Below are 22,998 nucleotides of genomic sequence, written 5' to 3' on the forward strand. Positions count from 1 at the left end.
TACTTTGCATTTCTGCTGTGCGTAGTTGTTGCTAGCTTGCGCAATGGAGGGACTTTGTCAGATTTGTGTACGCATACACTGAAAGTAATCATGCGACCAGGTGCGTGCTTATTGATCTTAGACATTGTGGAATAATTAAAGTTTTTGCTAATTTTCCGAATATAGCAAGTTAAAAGTTTTTATTGATTTCATTCATTTCTTTACACTGCTTAAGGCTTGTTGACTAAACGCCTCCGATCGTTTAACTTCTATAAAACTAAAACAAAGGAAGTGTCATCAGTAGCTGTGTCCAACATTTCACTATGCATGGATTGTAGTATTTCTTTTGAATTATTTTAGCACGTTGCTGGCTCCGATATTTTTATGCAGTTGCAGCGGCAGGTTAAGGTACGTTGTCTGCTGCTTGCAGCAATATAGCAGTATAACTGTTTGGAGATGTTAGAGAATATTCGCAAAGTCACAGTCAGATACTAGAGAACTGATTTTTCTCGATGTGTAGAAAGAGTAATTAATTTTTGATTCGTTATCTAACAGAATATTGACATGTCGGAAAAAGGGTTTTCACAATACAAGTTGTACGGCAACATATCAGACTGCGTGATAACGGTAGTAAAGTTTCATTAGATGGCCTTGCAGGTTTTTTAGAGAAAAAGTGTACTGTCAGAGATGGAGCATTACACATTCCCGTATGTCTTTCACCTCGCTAATACTAATAACTACAATTTTTTGATGACGTATTGAACTTTCAAGGTAGAACCTTCTTTCCTGCCGTAATGTTGCTGAAACGGTCCTATTGCATCTCATGTGTGTCACGTGTTGATGACAAGTATGATCGAAGAGCACGAAGAGTAAGTGACGAATTGATACCGGTAAGAGTTCTGTCGGATAAGTGGGTGGAAATGCTTTCAGTCCCTTATAATCCTGGCGTAAGCAACCGTGCATGAACAACTGGTGGCTTTCTGAGGACGTTGTGCCGAGCAAACCCTCAATATTGGGTAAAGAATGGACATTGTGTGGTAGTGCTACTACTTATGTTTTGAAGACACAGGTCTATACAGCAAAATTATCTGGACAAGCAACCGAAAAAATCAAAATATGAAGTTTATCGTGGATCTGACACATGAACTAAGAGGACAAAGTGCCACATGTGACAACTTCTTCACATCATATGTATTAGGCCAAGGACTTATCAAAAGACATCTTACAATGCTGATGACAGTAAGAAAAAAATAAGCCCAAACCCCCTACTCATATATATCAAGCAAAGAAGATGTTCAGACTCAGAGTTCTTTTTTACTAAGGACACCACGGTCGTACTTTCCATTCCAAGGAAGAACAAACAGGTTGTCCTGATGAGCACAGAGCACAACAGTGAGGAAATAAGCGACAGAGAAGATAAGAAACCAAAAATGATATTGGACTACAGGGCAAGTAAGGGAACAGTTGGCACATTGGATCAGCTTAATGACAGCTACACATGCAAGAGGAAAAGCAACCACTGGTCAATAATTATCTTCTACAATATTATTGATGCTTCTGTCTACAATTCTTTTGTGCTGCGGAGCGAAACAAATCCAGGGCGAAAAAAAAATGTCATTACAAGAGAAGAATATTTCTTTAACAATTGCGAAGTCTCCTAGTCACTCCTTACATTGAAGTTAGAAAAATGCTGCCACAAAATGAGCTGTCAGTGGCCATTGTTAGAAAAATACAAACAGGAAGTTCCACAACACCAAGCTAAGCAGTGGCAACCAAAACTGCAAACGTTGCAAAAGCAAATTCTGTCCTTGAAGTTGTGACGACGAGACACAAATGAAGTGTTCAGATTGTAATAAACATTTTTGTAATGCTCACGTTAGGTACCACTATCCCAATTGTGAAATTCTAAGTAAAACTATTTTAATTTTTGCTGTGATTGAAGTTTGTACGCTTAGTAAAACACTGTTGCGTAACTGCTCACTGAGGGCAAGAAATTACATAATTATTGAAATGTTGGCTTGTTTATATTCTAACAAATAAACCTACATTTAAAATAATAATTTTAACAATTTATAATAACCATGCCCTTTAAATATAACATCGGTTCATTAACACCCGAAAGAGCATATGTGTACAACTTTTTTAAGGAAGGAGGCGGGATTAAGGAACACTGCACTAATCTAAAAAGGTAAATTTATGTAAGGAAAAATATTATACGTAAACCAACTAGTTCAAAGGGGGAAGCGCAACGAGAACTTTTTCGATCGGCACTGGGAGTCTTTTCAGGTCGGAGAATGTTCGGAACCAGTGTGGGAGGCGTCTGGCCACAGCAAAGAAGTAGATGTCGCCTTAAATGAGACTGTCTGGATTGTCACCAGACGCCTGAGGCCTACACCTCTCCACGAAGTTTACCCACTTGCGGCCACAGTACCACTAAATACCAGATGCAAATTAGCAAATGAAAAAGCAGCCAATAGGCAACGGCTTTTGATGTATAACCACCAATCAGTTGCAACACGTTGTAAGAGGTCCACGATTAAGGAATTTGTTGCTAGCGCACTCGAGCAGATGTAATTTCGATGGATTGCTCACACGCTGCCTGCGATATGTAAGCTATAAGAGAATCTCAGCCCAGAGAGCTGTGTTGTATGCAGTAAGAGCAGTGTCTGTAGCACTATGAGTAAGTAGTAGCTAGCAGGCGTGTGTGTGGAGTTGGCTGGGCCGGTCGTGGGGGAGCGATGGCGGTGCCTGAGCATTTTAGTACAAGGTAAAAGCAGCCTCGCGCATATGTACTATTGTTATATCAAGTCCCAGGGAAACGTTTTTTAAAAAATCTCTTAATAATAATCTTTAATTAAAATATTAACTTTTGACAATCATTCATCTCAATTTAAAGAATTTGCTAATTCCTCCAGTCCATGGTCATGCCGATTATTGTAAAGAAAATTCAGTTGTTTCTTTTTATACATGACAAATCTATCGGCCAGCATTGCACTAGGCTGTGCCAGAAATATTTCTTGTAGGAGCAGATATATACACGTTATCCGGCGACCATGTTGAGGTAAGATTTTTCAGTTTATTCAGCATGATCTTTCAGCGCCATGACGCAGCACTGCTGACGTCCAAATTCACCATTTTATATTCACAGTCTTGAAAGGTTATAAATGAGCCACAATTTTATTGAGAGATTAGTCACATTGTATTATTGGTAGGTTACAGAATTTTTTATTGTTAGGTTACGCTGAATGTGAATGCTATATATATTTATATTTTTTTTGTTAAGAGGTTACAACGTAGTCAAGGAAGAACTTTATCCAACGGATAGTACCGCTTCAACACCGACCTAAGATCCGTCGCGTATCATTACAGTAGGACTCTCTGCAAAATAAAAATCTGCACCCCAAAGCGGAAATCACACAAGGGCAGCAACTACAGTATAGTACATGGAGAGCACTGAACAGATTAAGGACACGAGTCGCAAAATGCAAAATAAAATCGTTAAGTGAGGCTACTCTGTAGATGATCAGTGAATGCGGAGAAACACAGCCTATTGAACATTCACTCATGTGCCGAGGATCGAGTTCGGTTCCAAAGCGGAAAACCTGCTTTCATGCAGTGACAAGGGATTAAAGCTGCAAAGTTTTGGAAGAAGAGAGTGCAGATGTTCTGTCCCGTACACCGAAGGTAAAGTAATATGTCACAGTCGCAAGTGGCACAGACACTTCCATTGTGGTCGAACAAGTCCGTATAACAAAGAACGGAATGGTAGGCCATCTTCCTGTGAAGGACGTAGGCCTTGAAGATCAGCGTATCACACGCGAGGCGATAGGGAAAAGTGGAGATTGGACTTGTGCACCATTTTGAACATGGCAAAAGTCCCCTCCCGCTGGGTTCCGTGATGGCCCACACTCATTGAAGAAGTCCGCTGAACGAAGGCAACACTGAAAATGTTGCGGCTGTCTCAGGACACTCCACATAATTTGTTCAGCCACTTGATCTCTCTGGATGAGCGCTGGGTGGGTCCCTATCAGCCCGAGACAAAGGAGCATAACAAATGGTGGAAACATACAGTTGCCACCGCCGAAAATGGCGAAGACCGAACCGTTACAGGGCAACAGGGTACACAGTGTTTTTTGGTACTGCCATGGTGTGGTTCTAACAGATTTTGCTCGTAAGGGTCAAACAGATACAGAATCAGCTCGTCGCATGAATATGTCTAGTGGGATGCTTCTACACCACAACGCCCTAACTCATTTTGCACAGCAGTTATACATTCTGCCGCTTTGCGCTGTCAAATACTGCCTTACGCCCCGTATTCTCCTAACACGGCACCCAATGAATTTTTCTTCTTTCCTCGGATGACGAAACCACAGCGATGCAGGATTTTCCATAATTAAAAACATGTGATATTCGGGGTGGAATATTTCCTCACAAGCCTAAATGCAGATTTCTACAACCTTTCTCTGCCATGTCATCAGTCGTTGGGAAAAATGTGTTGCATTGAAGGATGAGTAACCAGAGAAGAACTAATGCGACTGCTTAGTTTCCTTGTCGTAGCTTGATTTTTTTCGAGGTGATAACTAAAAATTTATGGCTGTTCGTCGTATCATGTTGAGGTCTAACGGAAACTAACACAGGTTGAATCAATAACCTGCTTGTTTACAGCTTTTATTCTTTACTGCTGTGCTAAAACTGAGTGAACATCTTTCTCAAATTCTATGAATCACGAAGTAATTACACTCTTTGCTCGGTTCTATAAATTCGATAACGATTTGCAGACGATCCGTCGTGTTCCATCGACTTGTAATCCATCTTTCCTCGTGATTCATCAAAACCAAATGATTATTCATTACGGTAAATGATAATTTTGATGAATATCTTACGGAGCACGAAGAGAAGGTTGATACGTCTAAAAGTCTATAGTGGTTTTTGTCTTGTCTGGCCATTTTTGTGAAGTGAGAACAGTTATTATATTTCTTCAGTTTAGGAGAATTATTTTCTTCCTAAGGTATTCATTAGACCTTGAATGACTCTAAATATCTCATCTGACATTTCTTAAATATGTCTTTATCTTCAGTATTAACTATTTGTGATTCATCTCCTGAACTACACAAACATTTAAAAATTTTGGACTGTTTGTATAAATTCCTTTCTGTTGTTAATTACTGTGCCATTTGCCATCTTAACTGATGAAATGTGGTCTCTATCCAACAGTGATTTCTATGTTGAATTCCTCATGTTCTTGTTAGTTTAGTCGATTCTCTTACCATTTTTTGTTGTGTTTCTCACTTCTTCTTGACGAAATTTTTGAATAGTATTGTTCAATTCTGCTGAATGCGTAATGTTCCTGCAGTTGTCTACCTGAAGTACTCACGTTCTCATTAACAGCAGCCTTCTTCCATTTGGAATTTCCTTTCCCTTTGATTTCTTTTCACCTGCAACTTCTTTCACTGTGTATCTACAGTATGTATCACTGTTAAATAACTACCCCTTTCCACACAGTCTGTGTAACCTTACATCCTGAAATGCTGCACCATGTTGTTCAATTTAATGTCTTCCCTGTGTTAAAGTAGTTTTTCTTGATCTATAGTGTTATTTCCTGACAGATGTGTTGGTTTCTTTCCGAATTTTTCTCTGTTTGTTCAAGAATCACTTGAAGTTAGTCAGATACGGATTCCTCTGCCAAAGAACAAATACATCCTAATGACCCAGAATATTATTGAAGTCAGTGAGGAAATAACACAATTCCTGCAAAGAAAGCTCTTGAATCTCCGGTGCATCAATTGTTATTGTGGTTTGCGATCTTTCAGATTTTCTCGACTTGACTGATAAAAACAGTCTGCAATATTATACATGTGTAAAATAATTTACTTTACATTTAATTGTTTTATGTGGCATTTCATAGTGCACTTTTGATGATCAAAGAAAACTTCGTCGGAATTTGACTTGCACGACCTAAATATTAATGGTTTGTTGCTTCTCTCTACAGTGTTGAAGTCGGTCTCTTAACAAACTTTATTCATAAGAGATTATTCACAAAGAACTTCAAAGTATGGATTTTTAGCAATAAATGACCACGTAATGTTAAAATGTGTAATTTAACGTTTACTAGTACACCGACATTTTAACATAAAAAAATTACAACGTTGCGGAATTTTGATTACTTTGAGTTTTCTTTACAAATGCATTATGAGGCATTGACTCTTACTCTTTCAATACTTTTTATGTACTATGCCTCTGTGCGGAATGGTGTGTTCGCATTCTGACCCATTTTCTTCAGGGACTTCTCAGCCAAATAGCAGGCGAGTTGGTAATAGGGCACAGGGAATCCCAGTTGAGACTATTTGGGATGACGTTTGCACTTACGACATTTGCGTACAGCCAAGTGAAGCCTGCTGTCAGAACAGGGGAAGAGCAGTGGAACAATTTTTGATTTCCAGTAGCTTACAAAAATACTGGCGGGCGACGACGTGGACAACCGCCGATATTTCGACTGGAGCACACACTGCCCTTTTCACGACACAAATGCAGAAAATAATCACTGTGCAAGGGAATTTAAAATCTCGGTTTGCGGAGAAATTCTGGAAAGATAACACACACACACACACACACAAACACGGACACGGACATTAAGTAAACGCTAGCACCAAAGATGACCGGCGTCAGAAGTTATCGATAGTGAAATTAATAATCAGCAGGTGAGGTAGCATTAACTCTGTCCCTCTGATTTTTGACAAGGGAGAGACCAGGATTCCATGCAGATTTTAAACAAAGCCCACCAACTATATTAAACGTTGTTACTGGTCCTACTCAGTCCTGAAAAAGTGACTAATATATATATGACATGACACAACTGCAAAAAAACGCTAGACATCCACCTTACGCAAATCAAGATCATCATTTATGGAACCTAAAAGGGCCAAGATTTTAGATGCTGGTTGTTGTGGATTGGCAGGAGACTCAACCCAGGAATACTAGAGGAAGCCGAAAGGCACGCGTTTTAGCTCACGCAGGCTGGCGTGAGGTCTGGAACAGGACAAGGAAATTAGAATTTAGAAAAACGGAAGTAGCTGGTGGAATACTTAACTTTAATCCATAAATGGTGAACGTCGGTCTGACGGTACATGAGCATCACAAGATCAATAGCAACTGATAATGGCGCCTTGCTAGGTCGTAGCAAATGACGTAGCTGAAGGCTATGCTAACTATCGTCTCGGCAAATGAGAGCGTATTTTGTCAGTGAACCATCGCTAGCAAAGTCGGTTGTACAACTGGGGCGAGTGCTAGGAAGTCTCTCTAGACCTGGTGTGTGGGGGCGCTCGGTCTGCAATCTCTGATAGTGGCGACACGCGGGTCCGACGTATACTAACGGACCGCGGCCGATTTAAAGGCTACCACCTAGCAAGTGTGGTGTCTGTCGGTGACACCACACTGGTCAAAAAACATATTTCACACAGTTGATCGGTAGCACAACGTACGTCTGATCTGTCTTTCAGTATGTGAAGCAACTAGAAAGCAAGCTAGTGGTTCAGAATAAACTCTCTGATTTATCAAAAGCTTTCGACACTGTGTCATCTTATGAAATCTTATTGAACAAACTGCAATTCTATGGCTTTACAGGAAGTGCTTTGGAACTGATAAAATCGAATGTAAGTGATAGAGTGCAGAAGGTGGCTTTTAATGGTGCACAATCAGATTACTCACCTGTAGGCTGGGGTGTCCCACAAGGTTCTGTACTTGGTCCAAGTGACTTACCATGTAACATAGTTGGGCCATCAACTAGGGCTTACTTATTTGCAGATGATCTTGCAGTCCGTATAGCTGCAGAAACAGCACAGCAGGTGAAATATGAAGCAGACCAGTGGAATGTCGAAGTTGAAAATTGTTGTAAAGCTAATTCCCTTTGTGTCAACCGAAAAAGTACAAGACCTGTATGTATCATGGAATAATAACTCTGAATTTGAGCAGAGCTCAAATGTTATTAATATCCTTGGAATCTCAATTCATTCAAAATTATCGTGGGGTAGCCATATAGAAAAGGTCGGAAGCAACATTGGCATAGGAATATTTGCTCTAAGGAAGCTTCGTCTTTGTCTAAATGTGCTAGTAGTTAAAGTGGTTTACTTTGCTTTAATACACAGTCACATTTCCTATGGCACAATACTATGGGGACATCAAAGCAAGGCAGTTAATGTCTTCACACTACAAGAGAAGGCAGTAAGACTGATGTGTAGCTTGGCACGCGGAGCTCCCTCTAGGCCAAGCTTTAAAAAATTACAGATTATGACCCGACCATCAATATTTATACTACAATGTATAATGCTTATTAAGGGAAACTATTCCAGTTATCAACAGCATGACATGCAACATAATTATAACACTAGAAACAAGCAGGACATATGGGAACGAAGTTTTTCGCGGCGGCACTTATGTATAAAATATTCTCGGTATTCTTGCCGCGTCAGTTCTAGATAAAATCTCGAGCTTTCGACGATTACCTCCATCGTCATCGTCAGGAGCTGACTGTCTCCACTGCTGCTATGGTAGCCTCTATATAGCCCGAAGACGGCTTCTGATTGGTCGGCGACTACGTGCTGCTGTCTCAGACGGTGTCACTGTGTGCGCCGGTGGCGCCACCGCTTCCGTTTGAACGTAAACCTTGGAAGGAACGTCTCTGCTGCTTCTCTGCATCGAGCGCTCGTTTCCACGCACAGCTCAAATGGTATCCGCTATCGCGGTTAAAGTGCTTTTGGCTCATTCTTATTTCAACAGCCTCCTTAATAACAGAATCCCAGTACGTGGAGGCATGGGACAGAATTTTAGTTTCATCGAACAATATTTTGTGTTTGTTCGTGAGGCTGTGCTTCGCAATTGCCGATTTCTCCAGCTCTCTATTTTTAATATGGCGTTGGTGTTTTGCACAGCGGTCGGAAACGGTACGAATAGTCTGACCTATATAATTGCTTCCACACTCACAGGGTACATTATAAACTCCAGGGACCCTGAGGCCGAGATTGTCCTTAACAGGGCGCATCATCTCCTTAATTTTCTTAGGAGGACGAAAAATCGGTCTTATACCACGTCTACGCAGGACTCTTCCTATTTTGCTGGAAACTGCGCCACAAAAAGGAAGAACCGCAATCGGTGTTTCATCCTGTGAGGTTGCAGCATTATCACGTTTCCTTCTTTTGGAGAACGCTGCCTTTATATCGCGTGCACCATAGCCATTCTTTCGGAACACGTTCTTCAGGTGATTAATCTCGGACCTTAAGTGGTCCTCGTCAGAAACAGTTTTGGCTCTATATACCAACGTGTTCAAAACGGCTCTCTTCTGAGCAGGGTGATGGAAACTCTGTGCGTTCAGGTATAAATCGGTATGCGTCGGCTTGCGGTATACAGAGTGGCCAAGACGCCCGTCCGTCTGTCGTTGTACTAAAACGTCTAAGAAAGGCAGTCTCCCTTCCTTCTCCATCTCGACACTGAACTGGATGTTCGAATGGATGCAGGACATAGTTCCTTTCCAATGTAACTATTTAAAAAAAAACTCAAAAGTGCTTCCTACATAAGTTCATAAAATTTTTTAATGTCATACCCCAACATATCAGGGGTCTTCCAATTCAATAATTCAAAAAAAAAGTAGAAGAATATCTTCTTGAGCTCAGCATTTATGAAACTGGTGAATTTTTAAGAGAGCAAAGAATTTGGTATCACTACACTTTATGTGATTAATTTCTATATGCTTCTATATCTGAGTAAGTCTGTATTTGGCTAAATTTACTATGCAGTATCAGTTGCACCAGAAATTTCTGTGTTTTGCATTTGTGTGAAGGTACTATAATTATTTGTGTAATATTTATACTGTGTAATATTTTTCTTGTTTTTGTAATTATTTGTGTAACATTTATACTGTGTAATACTGACTTTCTTAATGCCTCAGATGATCTCTGAGGTCTCTACAACAATAAAAATCAATCAATCATTCATTACAACCGTTCTGACGAAAGGTGACCTCCAGAAGAGCTGACTCAGCTGACAATCGCTCAGGGTCCGAGATGACACCTTCATGTTGAGCCAGATGGTGACAACTCTTACCCCGCAGAAGTCCGTGTGAGCAGGCTTCCTATAAAGGGCATGTCCCAATGTACTATCAACCTTCCTTCTGACCAACACGCCAAGGAAGGGAAGGCAGTCATCTTGTACTCTGGTGGAGCGAATTCAGGTGGTCTAAAAAGTCGTTCAAACTCTCACTGTCATGAGGTCAAGCTACAAAAGTATCGTCTACGCACATGAATGCGATGCACATTCCTCGAAGCCCTCCATAAGCAAATTGGCAATAACAGATGACAATGGGTTTCCCACCACAACTCCACCTGTCTACTCGTAGTACTGGTCATCAAATAAAAGGTAAGTGGAAGTCAACACATATCGAAATAGATTTATTAATTCAACACCAAACCTAACCTCAGATCAATTACACTCGTCGATAGTTGTATTTCGTTTCAAAGGAATTGTTTGGGCCTCATTTACCGATTGCATCAAAAATTTCAGCTTTTCTTGGGATTGGCTGGATGGTTCTTCAGGGCTGCAGTCTTACTGGGATTTGCATTCTGTAACTTACCGGCTTTGAGCGAACTTCGAACGTTTCCGTGGCTCGGAGTCTAGTACAACTTCCTGCGATAAATCTTGGATGACGTAAATTGCGTGTGAGCAATGTTGGAAATAACTTCAATGGAGGTTACTGGATTACTACAGAGATGTGAGTTTAAATTTCAAGAATCACGGTTAAATAAAGATACTGACGATGTTAATGAGCACTTGCTTTGCCAGTTACTTGTACTCTAGTAGTTATTTCTCCTTCTACCAAGATCACCTACAAATGGTAAAAAGTAAACTGTCTACTCTCCTTACACGGTCAAAGTTGTTAAAAATATGCACAATGTCTCAAAAATAATTATTCTTCTAAGTATTAAATGAACCCTGATTTATTCTGTGTGCGAAAAGTCATGGGTGACGCTAAATGACATTTAATGTGTCTCCTGCTATGACCACTAACCATTCGATCCTGTCCCTGCTTCTTGTCGGTATTTTTCAAATATCTCCCTCCTCGCCGATTCTCTGGAGAACCTCCTCATTCCTTACCTTAACAGTCCACCTAATCTTCAACATTCTTCTGTAACAGCACATGCTTCGATTTTCTTTTCTGGTTTTCTCACAGTCCATGTTTCATTACCATACAATGCCGTGCTCCACACGTACATTCTCAGAATTTTCTTCTTCAAAGGAAAACCTGTGTTTGATACTAGTGGACTTCCTTGGCCAGGAATGCCCTTTTTTCCAGTGCCAGTCCGTTTTTGGTATCTTCCTTGCTCCGACCGTCATAAGCTACTCTCCTGCCTAGGTAGCAGAATCCCTTATTTTCATCTACATAGTGATCACCAATCCTGACTTTAAGTTCGTCGCTCTTATTTGTGCTACTTCTCATTATTTTTGTCTTTCTTCGATTTACTCTCAATCCATATTCTATACTCATTAGACTGTTCATTCCATTCAGCAGATCATGTAATTCTTCTTGACTTTCTCTCAGGACAGCGATGTTATCAGTGAATAAGATCATTATTCTTTCACCACGAATCTTAATTCCACATCGAAACCTTTCTTTTATTTGCATCACTGTTTCTTTGATGTACAGACTGAACATCAGTGGTGAAAGACTACACCTCTCTGTCTTAACAGCCTTTTTAATCCGAGCACTTCGTTCTGGTCGTCCACTCTTGTTGTTCCCTCTTGGCTCTTGTACACATTGTATACTACCCGTCTCTCCCTATAGCTTACGCCCATTTTTCTCAGAATTTCGAACATCTTTCATCATTTTACATTGTCCAACGCTTTTTCCAGGTCGACAGATCATACAAGCGTGTCTTGATTTTTCTTCAGTCTTGCTTTCATTCTCAACGACAACGTCAGAATTATCCCTCTGGTACCTTTATCTCTCCTGAGCCCGAACTGATCGTCATCTAACACAGCCCCAGTTTTCTTTTCCATTCTTCCGCATATTATTATGGTCAGCAACTTGACTGTATGAGCTGTTAAGCTGACTGTAAGATATCTCTCACACTTGTCGGCTCTTGCAGTCTTCGAAATTGTGTGGATGATGTTTTCTCCAAACCTCATGTGGTATATCGCCAGGCTCATACATTCTCCACACCAACGTGAACAGTCGTTTTATTGCAATTTCCCTCTCTGATTTTAGAAATTCTGTTGGACTCTTGTCTATCCTTCTGCCTTATTCGATCATAAGTCTTCCAAATCTCCTTTAAATTCTAACTCTAATACTGGATCCTCTACGTCTTGTGTATGGACTACTGTTCCTTCTCCTCCCATGTCATCAGACCAGTCCTGCCCTTCATAAAGGTCTTCGGTGTACTTCTTCCACCTATCTGCTCTTTCTCTCTCTCTCTCTCTCTCTCTCTCCTCTGCAATTAGCAGTGAAATTCCCATTCCACTCTTAATGTTACCATCCTTGCTTTTAATTTCAGCCGGCCGAGGTGGCCGTGCGGTTCTGGGCACTGCAGTCTGGAACCGAGCGAACGCTACGGTCGCATGTTCGAATCCTGCCGCAGGCATGGATGTGTGTGATGTCCTTAGGTTAGTTAGGTTTAATTAGTTCTAAGTTCTAGGCGACTGATGACCTCAGAAGTTAAGTCGCATAGTGCTCAGAGCCATTTGAACCGTTTTTTTTTAATTTCAATGAAAGTTGTTTTGACTTTTCTGTGTGCTGAGTCAGTCCATTCCACAATCATTTGTTTTCGATTTCTTCACATTTTTCCTGTAGCCATTTCGCCTCAGCTTCTGTGCACTTCCTATTTATTTCACTTCTAAGTGACTTGTATTTCTGTATTCCTGAATTTTTTTCCTGTTCAACTTCCATGATTTCCCTTTTAATGATCTCTATTCCTCTTCAATTGAACTGCCTACTGAGCTACTCGTATTCCTTATCGCAGTTTCTGTAGCCTCAGAGAAATTCAAGCGTATCTCCTGCTTCCTTGGTACTTCCACATCCCACTTCTTTGCGCACTGACTTTTCCTGACTAACCTCTTAAACATCACCGTACTCTTCATCCCTACTACATTGTGATCTGTATCTACATAAGATTCTGTGTGCAGCTTACAATCCAGTATTTGAATTCGAAATCACTGCCTAAGCATAATGTGACCTAATTTAAATCTTCTTATATCTCCCTGCCTTTTCCAAGTATACCGCCTCCTCTTCTGATTCTTGAATAGAGTATTGGCTACTACTTGCTGAAATTTAATGCAGAACTCAGTTAGTCTTTTTCCTCTTTCACTGTAAATACCAATCCCATATTCTCCCGTGACCCTTACTTCTGCTCCTTCCCCTACAACCGCATCCCAGCCCCCCTTGACTATGAGATTTTCATCTCCCTTTACGTATCGAATTACCCGTTCAATATTCTCATATACTTTCTCTATCTCTTCATCTTCGGCTTGCGACGTCGGCACATATGCATGGACTACTGTTGTCGGTGATGGTTTCTTGCCGATTCTGTTGAGAACGACCCTATCACTTTACTGTACACAGTAACTCATTTTCTGTCTTATGTTCCTATTCATAACGGATCCTACTCCCGTTATACCATTTTCTGCTGCTGTTGGCAATACTCTACTCTCGTCTGACCAGAAATCCTTATCTTCTTTCCATTTCGGTGACCCACACTGTGTCTAGTCTGAGCCTTAGCATTTCCTTTCAGATTTTCTAGTTTTCCGTTCACGTTCAAACTTCTGACATTCCACGCCCCGACTCGTAAAACGTTATCCTTTCTTTAGATACTCAGTCTTTTTCTCTCATGGTTAACTCCCTCTTGGCAATCCCCTCTCAGAGACTGTTCCGGCATCTTTTGCCAAGGAGAGTTCATCACGACACTTTTCCATTACAGCCCACATGTTCTGTGGATATACAGTATGTGCCTTTAATTCAGTGTTTTCCAGTACCCTCTGCGTCCGCATGCCGTTGATCATTTCTGTTTCCTCTGCCTTTAAAGGCAGTTTCCCACCCCAATGGCAACCCCTGGGCGCTCCACTGTCTTCTTTGACAAGGTAGTTGGCAGAATGACGACGTGGGACTGAGGGCAATTGATCAGTAATCAAAGACGCTACCCCTAGACCATAGGCATGTTTAACGATAACATTTATTTTTACACAGTCATCATTAACAAATACAAATACAACTCAGCACAAATAGAATGGACGTTAACTGTGTGTGTCTATTGGAGTTGGTTTACTGGAACTCAATCATAAAATGCTCGACTATCATACAATCAATATCTACCTGCCTTTTGGAGCAGTAAGTGAACAGTTAGATCACAGATACAGACTCTCTCTCACAGAGAGCAGAGCCAGAGCTGGAACAAGTCACCTACCTGCTCGATGGTTTTCGGAAACTTCCCAAGTTAACGGTCTGGCATGGAGCTGTGTCACTTTCACATGATCTGCTGCCTGCAAAATACGGCTGCCGGTGTGAAACTCACACTGCGTCTCCGCCGATGGATTGCCGCCAAACCAGATGAAGCGCAGACCTGCCTATGGTAAAGCGCGTGATTCAGTGGTAGAGGTGATCTGTTCTGGGTGGTGGACGGCCGCTACCGTACTTTAGCTTCTGAAAGGACTTTATATTTCGAGAGTCTGAATGTGTCAGAGTAAGACTAAACCTTTGACGCTTGATTTACGGTACTCAGAATAGACAGAGTATGTGTTCACTTGTGAATCCTCATGTTGAACTCTGAACTGATTTGACTTGGTCAATATTTCCTGTATTGTAAACACAAAATGTACCTAGTTTTCACGTGTTTTTGATGACTGTTTAGTTTGGGAATTTTGCTATTATTCTTGTAACACTCTCAACGCAACTTTACCGCAGTTCATAAGGATATTTTATGCCTGTATTTTGACTGCCTGTGGTAGGACAACTTCCCGTTTATTTTATAGGTCCATTCTTCAATAAACATTATTCAGTATAATTGCGTGTGGTCTACATCTATCGCAGACGTTACAATAGAACGCTTGTTATTAATTATTAATTTAACTTTTATTTTATATCTCTGTGTATTTTATCAATCCACAACTCTAACCAATGCATAGACTATTTGATTGAAGGAACACAGTTACAGGTAATTATCTGCAGCGAATTAGCTGCGGGGCGTGAAAGCAGCCGTGCGTCACTCGACCCTACGACTACATCGAGCTATTCTTGTTAAACAGAGCATAGCCCGTACCTAAAGGTAAAGACGCAACTAGTTTGCTCATATGGACTGCTGTTTTGGAATCGAAACTACACTCAGTAGCAGCAACCGTTAGGTACTATCGCAGCATGCCCATGAACTTGCCTCTTCTGCCGAAATAATTACTATGAGCCAACCAGATAACCTCTTAATTGGAACAAACATTCCAGCAGACCTCGCAAGGACTTCACGTATGTTCCCATGCAATTAAGGCTTGTGTTTTGACCTGTCCTTCACATTCTTATCTTAGTTAAAAAGGATTCCTTTTTGCTTCTCGCACAGTGCAGTTTTTATTGCACGCTGCTCGGTCTCCTCGAAGCCCCTGCAGGGCGGACACGCCAGCTGTCTTCGCCTGCTCTTTTCCTGTGTGGAGGACGGATTTGAACGTCAGCTTTACGACTCTTCTATACACCTAAGTCAACTTCCCTTTCACGAGCTAGCTAAAAGCACGTAAGGCTGCCGAAATACCAAGACCGCCTTACCATATCATGAGCAAAGGAGAAAAAGGAATAATTTGCAATGCAGTCATCGTCAGCAGTGAATACAGTATGCAGTTGCCATGCAGCATTAATAATCTGACTTGGCTGACTATTCGGATCTACATATAAAATTATAAAACAAGTTAGGGGACAGTTTTGGACTATGACTCTGGGAACTCATCCTCTCCTAAACCCCTGTGCAGTTCACGACATATATGATGATCTAAACATAAATATTGGCATCAAAAACTCGATCCCTCATAAATTATCCTTTGACTGCGTCAATATGAAACACATGGTTATCACTTTTTCCTATCTATTTCAGAAGTTTCATAGCTTCACAGTAATAAAATAATGTTTCGTGTAATACAAGGTAACGACGTAAAATTTTGTGTTTTGCTACCAAGTTTGACAAAACGATCTATAAAAATGTCACACAGGATTTCTTTCCTTTAAGTAGCTGACGACTGCAGTGACTAGAAGACCATGCAACTTGAGAATTAATATAAATTTGTAATCTTGTATGGCTGATGCCCCTCGGTGCCAGAACCAGTCTTGTGAAGTCAAGTTTCTCAGAATAAAAAAGAAGATTAAATGATTTCTCGAGAGCCAGGCATTAACACTACAGTGGAAGAAGTAGAAAATCTGACTATCCTTACCATTTCCACCACACCCAGTTCCAGCTATCAAGGGGAGGACATGAAATTGAGATCACAGATTTACTTCAAACTTTGTACACCTTTAGTATGACATTAAAACAACATAATGACCAAGTAGTAAGGTGTACTACTCTGGCAGTACCAAGAAAATCGCAAGAGAAGTTTAACGCCTCTATTATGTACCTGATGCATCTGTGCCCAGGTGCCTAACGTTAGAGTACGTTGTGGTCAAGTGGAGCCGTGACAGTACGGTAGTTCAGCATGTTTGGTCAGAGGTCTGGTGCCCTCTGTAATAAAAAAACTAAGGAATCGACGATCAACTTGAATGGATGTTGTGGTGGCGTAAGCTGGCGCCAGCACTCCAGGCGGCAAAGAGATTGCGAGAAGATCGATAACAGACGCCGGAGCAAGCGAGCCGATCAGGAGAGAGGCTAAACTCGCAAGAAGCGCGCCGCCAACGCCCTCTCAACCGACAGTATTTAGATCGCCGCAGCGAACCGGAGGACCCAGTCAGTCAGTAATCGAGTGAATCAGTGAGTCCAGTCTTCAGTCACAGCCCTGTGGGAGTCTGAGTAGAGTACACAGCAGGACTTGTGCTCCACCAACAGTGAGGCTCACGTGGGCTATTACGGAGACCTCATACCACAACACCTGGACTATCTTAAGTTAAATAACTTATTGTTCTTATCAATAACGCATCCTGTCAATACATGCGTGCAGTTTGTGTTATAGATGTGGATACCAGCCATCAAACAACACGCTCTCCTTGTTTCCCATGGTACAAGCCTTCAGTGGCAACCAGACGACACAAAAACTGGTGATGAGTATAATTCAGTGCAGATTTTTCTTGCTTGTTTTGTGTGTTTTCTTGCGGGGGGGGGGGGGGGGGGGGTTCATTTCTCATAGCTAATTTCTTGTTGTGTTCTTGCATTTATTCCAGGAGAGGAGCTGCAGAACTAATCAAATTTCTCTTTTCAGAGTCTTTGCTTGCTTTTTGCTATAACGTACTAGTGTAAACAATGGCTACCCCTTTACCTCCACCGCCTGCTCCGGTGTCTCAGACGTAGAAGGCCAATACGATGGCTCTAACACAAGTTTGTCAGTTCCAGAACCAAACAACTGATACAATTTTAATAAACATTTTTCGAACACCGATCAAAAAATTTTTTTAAAATTTGTATTTTTAAAATTCAGTCTTGATCGCACCACGTATGCTACAAGAACATAGGTGACCGGTTTCGGTCAGATCACATGACCATCATCAGACCCACGGATCCTTCGAAGACGGCAGGTGGAGCACTCTTCTCAGCTGACATCACAGCAGCTGAGAAGAGTGCTCCACCTACGTGGTGCGATCAAGACTGAATTTTAAAAAGAAAAATTTCAAACAACTGGTGCCTTGTCGGCGACGGTACACCAACTTCTGGCTGCACAAGGCGCGTCAGCAGCACGACAACAGGCGACAAGCCCAGCGAGTGCCGCCCTGATCTGATCGGCTAGCGTGGCTGCTCGCCACATGTAGCAGATCTGGGTTGGAATTTCGATCCGGCAAGAACTTTCTGTTGCCTTCATAAATTTCAAATACCGCAATAAGCGTGTTTGAGCACTTACTTCACTGATACTCACTACACTGCGATATTTCCTATAGAAATGATGAGAGAAACGTTCTACAATATTCGAGTAAGGAAATATTTAGAACGCGTATTTCGCTAATGTCAAGTTGTCATAGACATCGTTATTATGTTGTGCCATTGTTCTCGTCAACGAAGGAAAGAACGAACTGTGGACGACAGAGATAGGGACAGCAATACGTTGTGCAGCTACGGGAGCGCTACAGCCCCGTCAAGCAGTAGCCAAAGAAAAGTATTTCTAATGAACATGCGCCCTCAGTTGCTGACGTTGACTGCTGCCTTTCCGGCCCCCGTCTCTCACGTGTGTTCTCAACACGGCGACCTCACTAAAGAGGCTATTGGGAGATTTGAAAGATATGTTACCCCCGTGAGTCCCAGTCGATGAGTAGCGCAACTGAAGTGATGCGAGTCGACGTGTTTAGGACACACATTACAAAAAAGCTAGTAACAGTTATTCAGTGTGTACACTACTGGCCATTAAAATTACTACACCACGAAGATGACGTGCTACAGACGCGAAATTTAACCGACAGGAAGAAGATGCAGTGATATGCAAATGATCAGCTTTTCAGAGCATTCACACAAGGTTGGCGCCGGTGGCGACACCTACAACGTGCTGACACGAGGAAAGTTTCCAACCGATTTCTCATACACAAACAGCAGCTGACCGGCGTTGCCTGGTGAAACGTTGTTGTTATGCCTCGTATAAGGAGCAGAAATGCATACCACCACGTTTCCGACTTTGATAAAGGTCGGATTGTAGCCTATCGCGATTGCGGTTTATCGTATCGCGACATTGCTGCTCGCGTTGGTCGAGATCCAATGAGTGTTAGCAGAATATGGAATCGGTGGGTTCAGGAGGGTAATACGGAACGCCGTGCTGGATCCCAACGGCCTCGTATCACTAGCAGTCGAGATGACAGGCATCTTATCCGCATGGCTGTAACGGATCGTGCAGCCACATCTCGATCCCTGAGCCAACAGATGGGGACGTTTGCAAGACATCAACCATCTGCACGAACAGTTCGACGACGTTTGCAGCAGCATGGACTATCAGCTCGGAGACCGTGGCTGCGGTTACCCTTGACGCTGCATCACAGACAGGAGCGCCTGCGATGGTGTACTCAACGACGAACCTGGGTGCACGAATGGAAAAAAGGTCATTTTTTCGGATGAATCCAGGTTCTGTTTACAGTATCGTGATAGTCGCATCCGTGTTCGGCGACATCGCGGCGAACGCACATTGTATTCGTCATCGCCATACTGGCGTATCACCCGGCGTGATGGTATGGGGTGCCATTGGTTACACGTCTCGGTCACCTCTTGTTCGCATTGACAGCACTTTGAACAGTGGACGTTACACTTCACATGTGTTACGATCCGTTGCTCTACCCTTCATTCGATCCCTGCAAAACCCTACATTTCAGCAGGATAATGCACGACCGCATGTTGCCGGTCCTGTACGGACCTTTCTGGATACAGAAAATGTTCGACTGCTACCCTGGCTAGCACATTCTCCAGATCTCTCACCAACTGAAAACGTCTGGTCAATGGTGGCCGAGCAACTGGCTCGTCACAATACGCCAGTCACTATTCTTGATGAACCGTGGTATCGTGTTGAAGCTGCATGGGCAGCTGTACCTGTACACGCCATCCAAGCTCTGTTTGACTCAATCCCCAGGCGTATCAAGGCCGTTATTACGGCGTGAGGTGGTTGTTCTGGATACTAATTTCTCAGGATCTATGCACCCAAATTGTGTGAAAATGTAATCACATGTAGGTTCTAGTATAATATATTTGTCCAATGAATACCCGTTTATCATCTGCATTTCTTCTTGGTGTAGCAATTTTAATGGCCAGTAGTGTAGCTTATTTTATCATGCATACCTTAAGGGGTATGGGTGCTTGGTACTTGTTCACCTTCGACACTATGAAATAAAAGTCTTCTACTGCAAATCTTTGCTTTCCATATTTTGGGAGGAGGGAGTATGAACGAAACAAGAAAAACTGTCTAGCGCACATAGGCTCTAAAATGCATCCCTTAAGAACTGTGAGCACTAGTTCGGTAGGAGAGATGTGTTTCACAGTGGCGAAGGTGAACAAGTACCAAGCACCCATACCGCTTAAGATATGCATCTTAGAATCCATGTTTACTGGACCTTTTCTTTTAGTTCAAACTACGCCTTTTCAAAATACGGAATCCAAAGAACTTGCAGCAGAAGACATTTGTTTCACAACTTCAAAGATGAGGAAGTGCTCATATCTCTCAAGGTACGCATTTTACAGCTCATGTTTACTACATATTTTTGCCTCGAATGATAGTTCCTGTCATAGCTCTGAATACTGCCCACTCCTCCTAGGACGTCCTGCATATAAGTTGCTCAGCTACGAGATGTGTCATCCCACAAGAACTAAATTTCATAGGTAACACAAAAAAGCTTATTTCGTCCCAGACAGTTGAAGTGTTTGAGAATTCTGTAATGAACAATAACTCTGTAATCCGCAATTCAGAGGGTGAGGGGGCAGGGGAGGGGGGAGCGGTAGGTAGACGCACCTGTCGCCCTCCTCCCACGCTCCACGCGCCTCCCTCCCCGATGTCCATGCTTCCTTCGACACAGTACACACTTCGATTTTTCAGCAGCCACCAAACCCACCAGGATTCAATTTTGTTCAGCAGTTTAGGAAACTGTTGTTGTAGCACCCTCCTCGGTGTAACGAACGTAGTAATATGAATAGCCGTGTCGCAGTGACATTATCGAGTTATCATTTCAAAATGGGATTCTTCCAGGTGAGACATGAACGTACGCCGTGTTTTAAGCGCACAAAGCTTGCTGTGATGGCTGTTTCTCAGAAAATGTATTCGTTTAGGAAAAATCATTGCACTGTCGCATGAAACCAAAAGATTTGTTGATAAGATAACGAGCAGGAAACTCGCTGGAACGTTGCTATACGGACTGCTCTGTCACTGGACTGAAAAGCGTTATCCAAACACGAATTTCCGAAAACATGTAAGGTAGATGTTAGATCACATGACGAGGGACCAAATCCTGCTCTTTGCAAACACAGGGACTACAGTTTACTGCTGTCTCATTTCATTCGAACAAGTTGTTTTTGTAGGCTACGCCGCTTATCAGAGGAGATAGTGCGTCGCTTTTTATGGGAGCGTATGAGGTCGACCCTGAACACCGTTTAGTGCTCTGGTGGCCGCCCCTCCCCCCCTTCCACGGACTTGCCTCAGGCCATTACTCCCCTTCCCTCCCCCCCTCCCCCAACCCTAGAGCATCGCTTCATGTAACAGCCAGTCTCTGCGCTCACTGTTGGCAGAACTGCCTCTCAGGAAAGCGCTGGCAGCCCTCTGCTGTTGCTACACCTACGCTGGTGAGTGCTAACCTCGTGAGCTTCTGCTATCACCGATACTGTTCGCAACGAATCATTTCTTGATCGTCGGTGTAGTAAAGTACAGTTGTACAATGAACCGTTAAACATCAAAATCCTTGACAATACCGGATCTGAAAGTCCGTAACAACACGTTATTCGTACAACGATGAACTTGTTAAAGCAGAACCTTTGAGATATGGCAATATGCTTTATGCCGGCTGAGTCAGCAGTGAGTGTCGTATTAAGTGGCCGTATTCCAACACCTACAGTACCAAGATTCGCAAAACTGTATTGTAAGTGTACGGTTATGCTACAAGACACGTTCAGTAGAAAGGCAGCAGAAAATTATTATTCAATAACGATTAGCTTTTTCACTATTTCACATAATCTCCACCAACAGCTAGGCATATATCTGATCGCTCCGTGAAGTAATTTCAACGCTGAATAATTCTTGCCCTTGTTAGCTGTACAGGGGCAGTGCATATTTCGCACAGAATGCGTAACCTGATATTGTCTTCGAGCTTGATACAACGCCGAAAATCCTTCCATCTCGAACATATTGTACAAGAAAAAAGCGTTTCATAAATGACTAAATGCACAGTTCTAACAAAAAAGTTATGCAAATGAACGATCGTCAACGATTTTTATACGTCTGTCTTCGCAAATGTGATAAGCTAATTAACCCGTGCGATATATCATAATGCCATGGGACAACTCAGTTTATAGTTTTTAAGTCAATTAGTACTTAATTCAGCTGTCGACAGTGTGGTGAGCTGAAGCTGTGAATTATATGCTTCTTCCCAAGTGGCATGAATTCTGATCTGAAGATGTTATGTTTGAAGCAGCGAAAATGATTGACACAAAAATTGTAATATTGCGAGCTGAGCCGGTGTTCTTGGTTCTTACCGTATATATTTGTGCCGTTTTCTGTACCCTTCGATCTACGATAGCAATTTCCTGGTGGTAGAGGATTTACAGAGAGGCCAGGTAGACATCAGCTTCTATGATACAGCTTTTATTGACAAACACAATCAATTTGTTCCGCCTAAGCCACACTATCAAGTTACACACCTGTTTACTCGGCACGCGACGTGTAGTTTTATCACATGGTAAAAATAAGAAATAAACGGAGAGAGTTCTAAATCACAGAAATCCGAGCGAGTAAGAAAATTACAAAATGAGGCAGACTCAATCACAGCCCATGCCCTAATAGCATGAATTTTAAGGCAGTACTGCTATATCATTGCTTTGTATCATAGTTAACCATAGGAAAACTGGATAGAAATTCTCCTATTTCCATTTGCAAACCGTAAAAGTAACAAAAGCTGCAACATCCAAAAGTTGATGATCGAAAGGGGAACTCCAGTAACATCGATGAGGTTTTTTTTCAGTCAACGGTAATGCAGATAAGCTGTCAACCCAGGCCATTGTCATTCATTTGTTGCAGTAAAGCTTTATGTTGCCACTGGTTTTTAAGCCAAGTTTCACCATAACACTACCGAAAGGCAGAACCGCAGAAGCATAAATTTACGTTACATAGGGTTATAAATCTTTATAGTGTGTAAATTATGCAAAA

The 22,998-nt window shown here is 42.1% G+C and overlaps 1 protein-coding gene across 1 annotated transcript in view; it reads left to right on the plus strand.

Moving 5' to 3' along the window:
• Nucleotides 1-21,362: 21,362 nt before the first annotated feature.
• LOC126156192 (cytochrome P450 9e2-like) overlaps nucleotides 21,363-22,998 on the plus strand; it is an 80,855-nt gene continuing 79,219 nt past the window's right edge. The window contains exon 1 of the mRNA XM_049916284.1: nucleotides 21,363-21,422. The gene's annotated coding sequence lies outside the window, so the exon portion shown is untranslated. The remainder of the gene's footprint in view (nucleotides 21,423-22,998) is intronic.

The sequence above is a fragment of the Schistocerca cancellata genome, unplaced genomic scaffold (assembly GCF_023864275.1).
Source record: "Schistocerca cancellata isolate TAMUIC-IGC-003103 unplaced genomic scaffold, iqSchCanc2.1 HiC_scaffold_1103, whole genome shotgun sequence".
Taxonomy (NCBI): domain Eukaryota; kingdom Metazoa; phylum Arthropoda; class Insecta; order Orthoptera; family Acrididae; genus Schistocerca; species Schistocerca cancellata.